Raw genomic sequence first — 6,007 nt, forward strand, 5'->3', positions numbered from 1 at the left:
AGAAAGTAATTTAAGATACTTGCAAGATTTTAAAACATTATATGAAAAATACAGTTTCAGAGCTTTTCAGGTATAATGATTTCTTTCTTGTTGGAAAAGAATTTATAGAACGTTTCTGGTGAAATAAGTCAGTGACAGATACACACTGAGGTAACATGTAATGAAACAGACATTTGATGGGTTATGTCAAGATAATAGTAATGAATCTTCCACATCCTAACATGAGCATTCATTTAATGCAGGCTGTAGGAGAAGGTAGCGGAACTATTACCGGAATGGAAAGATATTTAGATGTAGCACAGACAAATTGGTCATTCAACTGATCCTACTGAACACCAACTGCAGTGTCAAACTAACGGTCCTGTATCACTGGAATATTGTTCTTCAGATATCTGCCTTGTTAACGCATTACTTTGTGCTATTTATTTGTTGTAATACTGTGTAAGATGTTATACTACCACCTACTGTTAATTATGTAAACTGTTTGTGAGTGAGGTTACCCATATGCCAACACTACTGCAATACATTGCACTTAAAGGGGTACTCCGCTGGGAAACTTATTTTTTTAAATCAGTTGGTGCTAGAAAGTTAAACAGATTTGTAGATTACTTCTATTAAAAAAATGTATCCTTCCAGTACTTATTAGCTTCTGAATACTACAGAGGAAATTATTTTCTTTTTGGAACACAGTGCTCTCTGCTGACATCATGAGCACAGTGCTCTCTGCTGACATCAGTGTCCATTTTAGGAACTGTCCAGAGCAGCATATGTTTGCTATGGGAATTTTCTCTTAAAATGGACAGAGATGTCAGCAGAGAGCACTGTGCTTGTGATTCAGCAGAAAGCTCTGTGTTCCAAAAAGAAAAGGATTTCTTCAGTAGTATTCACCATGTAATTAGTACTGGAAGGATTAAGATTTTTTAATAGAAGTAATTTACAAATCTGTTTAACTTTCTGGCACCAGTTGATAAAAAAAGAAAAAAAAAAAAGAAAAAAAAGATTTCCACCGGAGTACCCCTTTAACCCTATAAGGACCAGGCCCATTTTGACCTTAAGGACAAGAGCGTTTTTTGCACATCTGACCGCTGTCACTTTAAGCATTAATAACTCTGGGATGCTTTTACCTTTCATTCTGATTCCGAGATTGTTTTTTCGTGACATACTCTACTTTGTGTTAGTGGAAAATTATTGTCGAAGCTTGCATCATTTCTTGGTGAAAAATTCCAAAATTTTATGAAAAAATTTAAAATTTAGCATTTTTCTAACTTTCAAGCTCTCTGCTTGTAAGGAAAATAGACATTCCAAATTAATTATATTTTGATTCACAAATACAATATGTCGACGTTATGCTCGCATCATAAAGTTCAGATGTTTGTACTTTCAGAAGACATCAGAGGGCTTCAAAGTTCAGCAGCAATTTTCAAAATTTTCACAAAATTTTCAAAATCGGAATTTTTCATGGACCAGTTCAGGTTTGAAGTGGATTTGAAGGGACTTCATATTAGAAATACCCCACAAATGACCCCATTATAAAAATGACATTCAGTAAGTGTGTTGACCCTTTCACAGAAATAGCAGCAAAGTGAAGGAGAGAATTCAAAATCTTAATTTTTCACATTCACTTGTTCTTGTAGTCCCAGTTTTTGAATTTTTACAAGGGGTAAAAGGAGAAAATCCTCTCAAAATGTGTAATCCAAGGAGTAAGGAAATACCTCATGTGTATGTCAAGTGTTTGGTGGGTGCAGTAAAGGGCTCAGAAGGGAAGGAGTGACAATGGGATTTTGGAGAGTGAGTTTTTCTGAAATGGTTTTTGGGGGGCATGTTGCATTTAGGAAGCCCCTATGGTGCCAGAAAAGCAGAAAACCTCCCCACATGGCTTACCATATTGGAAACTACACCCTTCAAGGCATGTAAAAAGGGGTCCAGTGAGCCTTAACACCCCACAGGTATTTGACGACTTTTCGTTAAAGTCGGATGTGTAAATGAGAAAAAAAAAATGTTTTCACTAAAGTGCAGTTTTTTCCCCAAATTTATCATTTTTACAAAGGGTAATGGGAGAAAATGCCCCACCAAATTTGTAACCCTATGTCTTCTGAGTATGGAAATACCCCATGTTAGGACGTAAAATGCTCTTCGGGCGAACTACAATGCTCAGAAGAGAAGGAGTCACATTTGGCTTTTGGAAAGCAAATTTTCTCAAATGGTTTTTGGGGACATGTCACATTTAGGAAGCCCCTATGGTGCCAGAACAGCAAAAAGAAAACATGGAAATAACCCATGTGTGGATATAAAGTGCTCTGCTGGCGCACTACAATGCTCAGAAGAGAAGGTGCACCATTGAGCATTTGGAAAGAGAATTTGTTTGGGATGGAAGTCAGGGGCCATGTGCCATTTACAAAGCCCCCCGTGGTGCCGCATGTGACCCTATTTTGGAAACTACACCCCTAACAGAATTTAATAAGGGGTGGAGTGAGTATTTACACCCTGCTAGCGTTTGACAGATCTTTGGAACCGTGGGCTGTGCAAATGAAAATGTCAGGATCCGGCTGGTAGCTGGTAGCGGAGGCTGGTGGTGGATCCGCTGTGCCAGAGAGGTGATGACGAGGGCCATACCAGGGGAAAGGAGTCTAAGGAGTTACTGGTTTTCACCAGAGCCCGCCGCAAAGCGGGATGGACTTGCTGCGGCAAGTAACCACCAGGTCGTTCCACCCAATATCGACTCAACCTCTCTGGCTGCTGAGATAAGGCAAGGTACAAGAGGACAAGGCAAAGGCATAGTCAGACGTAGCAAATGGTCAGGGCAGGCGGCTCAGGTTCACAGGCTGAAGTCAGTAGCAACGGGAACGGCAACAGGCAGGGTAACACAGGAACAAGGAATGCTTTCTCTCAGGCACAAAGGCAACAAAGATCCGGCAGGAGGCTGTGGGAGGAGACGGTACTTATAGGCAGTGCACAGGTGAGGCCTAATTAAGTCCAAACATCACTCCCTCTCACAAAGTTTAACCCTTAATGAGCCACTTTGGTCCAGGCACCAATCACCTGTGCACCGGTCCTTTAGATCTAAGAGTCCCGATGCACGCACGCCCTAGAGAGCGGGGATGCACACGCTGTGACGCCGGAGCGCTGCTTGGGGACACACTCTGTGAGCGCTCCAAGGCCAGCAGGGGGCCCGGAGCGCTCAGCGTAACAGTACCCCCCCCCCCTTTGGTCTCCCTCCTCTTTTTGGTACCCAAGAACTTGAGGATGAGGCCGCGGTCTAGGATGTTCTCCTCCGGCTCCCAAGATCTCTCTTCAGGACCGCAGCCCTCCCAGTCGACCAGAAATAATTTTCTCCCTCTAACCACTTTGGATGCCAAAATCTCCTTGACGGAGAACACATCTGAAGTTCCAGACACGGGAGTGGGAGAAATGTCCTTGGGGGGAAAACGGTTAAAGATTGCTGGTTTCAGAAAGGGAGACATGAAAATAATTAGGTATTCTGAGGGAGGAAGGGAGATGGAGCTGAAAGACCACTGGATTAATTTTCTTCTTGATTCTGTAGGGGCCCAAGTAACGGGGACCGAATTTGTAAATTGGGACCCTAGATCGGATGTACTTGGAAGACAGCCACATTTTGTCCCCTGGGGCAAAAACTGGGGGAACCCAACGTTTCTTATCGGCCTGTGTCTTCATGCGAGAGGTCGCTGCAACAAGAGATTGGCGCGTCTCGCACCAGATGGATACAAAATCCTGGACAAGATTATCGACAGCGGGTACTTCCGAGGAGGTGAGCAACGGAAGAGGCGGCAAAGGGTGACATCCATACACCACGAAAAAAGGAGACTTGTTAGAAGCGGAGGACTCTTTGTGGTTGTAGGAGAACTCAGCCCACGGGAGCAAGTCTACCCAATCATCCTGACGAGAGGAGACAAAGTGCAGGAGATAGTCACCCAAAATTTGATTAATGCGCTCTACTTGACCGTTGGACTGGGGGTGGTAGGAAGAAGAGAAGTCCAATTTAATCTTAAATTGACCACAGATGGCTCTCCAAAACTTAGACACAGACTGTACCCCTCTGTCGGATACACTGTGTGTGGGTAGACCATGGAGACGAAAAATGTGAGAAAGAAATTGTTTCGCCAGCAATGGCGCAGAAGGAAGAGCAGACATAGGTACAAAGTGCGCCATCTTGGAAAACCGGTCCACAACCACCCAAATAACAGTTTTGTCATGAGAAGGTGGGAGATCGGTGACAAAGTCCATGGCGATGTGGGACCATGGAGTCTCTGGAACTGGCAGCGGCTGAAGCAGGCCTGCCGGTCTCTGGCTGGGTTTCTTGTTCCGGGTGCACACAGCACAGGCCTGGATGAAATCCTTAACGTCCCTCTCCAAAGATGGCCACCAGTAAACATAGAAGCATAGAATGTGTCGGCAGATAAGAACCATTTGGCCCATCTAGTCTGCCCAATAATCTGAATACTATGAATAGTCCCTGGCCCTATCTTATATGAAGGATAGCATTATGCTTATCCCATGCATGTTTAAACTCCTTCACTGTATTTGCAGCGACCACTTCTGCAGGAAGGCTATTCCATGCATCCACTACTCTCTCAGTAAAGTAATACTTCCTGGCCTCGTCTCGTATGAAGAAGCATGCCGATAAAAAGAGAAGAACTCCTCCTGTCTTCGCTCCTGGGGACAAAGTGTGGCTCTCTGCCAAGTATATCCGCTTCCGTGTCCCCAGCTATAAGCTAGGACCACGTTATCTTGGGCCTTTTAAAATCAAGAGTCAAATTAATCCTGTCTCCTACAAACTTCTTCTTCCCCCTTCTCTCCATATTCCTAACTCTTTTCATGTTTCCCTTCTCAAACCTCTTGTCCTTAACTGCTTCTCTCCCAAGGTTGTCGCTCCAGCGCCTGTCTCTGGCTCCTCCGATGTCTTCGCTGTTAAAGAAATTCTCGCATCCAAAACAGTTAGAGGTAAAAAAAAAATTCTCGTAGATTGGGAGAATTGTGGACCTGAAGAGAGGTCTTGGGAACCCGAGGATAACATCCTCGACAAGGAGCTCATTCGCAAGTTTTCAGGTTCCAAAAAGAGGGGGAGACCCAAGGGGCGGGGGTACTGTTACGCCGAGCGCTCCGGGTCCCCGCTCCTCCCCAGAGCGCTCATGGCGTTCACCTTCTCGCAGCGCCCTGGTCAGACCCGCTGACCGGGAGCACTGCATTAATGTCACCGGCAGGGACGCGACCCGCGTAGCGGGACGCGCCCGCTCGCGGCTCGCGGCCCAGTCACCTCACCTGTCCTGTTTCCTGTCGGCTCAGTCCCGGCGCGCGCGGCCCCGCTCCCTAGGGCGCGTGCGTGCCGGCTCTCTGCGATTTAAAGGGCCAATGCGCCACTGATCAGTGCTCACACCTGTGCCCTCATTATAAAACCTCACTTCCCCTTCCCAGCATTGACGGATCTTGTTGCCCTTGTGCCAGTGAAAGCGTTTCCTGTGTATGTCCCAAGCCAGTGTTCCAGACCCTCTGCCGTTGCCCCTGACTATGATCCTTGCTGCCTGCCCTGACCTTGAGTCGCTATAGGGTGGAATGACCTGGGGGTTACCTGCCGATGCAAGTCCATCCCGCTTTGCGGCGGGCTCTGGTGAAAAACAGTAACCCCTTAGACTCCGTTCCCCTGGTACGGCCCACGTCATCACCCCACTGACACAGAGGATCCACCACCAGTATCCTCACAGTATCCGGATCCTGACACCTAGGCCTAATACTGCTGTAATTTGGTTCCTGGTTTTGCCTATCATGCACAGGTAGGTTAGTTGTTAGGACCCGTACCATCTGAGAAACCTTGGCGTTGGTGTGCGGGCTCAGGTATGTCCTTAATATAAGGATATACTGGCTAATGTCTCAATTTTAACATGAGTTTTGAGGGTTAGTTAATGTCATTGTTACATCTACCACAGTAGTGAACCTATATTGTGGTCCATAAATGCAGGACCTCTACCCCAGCTTACAGTGCACAACTGCAGTT

The sequence above is a fragment of the Hyla sarda genome, chromosome 4 (genome assembly GCF_029499605.1).
Source record: "Hyla sarda isolate aHylSar1 chromosome 4, aHylSar1.hap1, whole genome shotgun sequence".
Lineage (NCBI taxonomy): Eukaryota > Metazoa > Chordata > Amphibia > Anura > Hylidae > Hyla > Hyla sarda.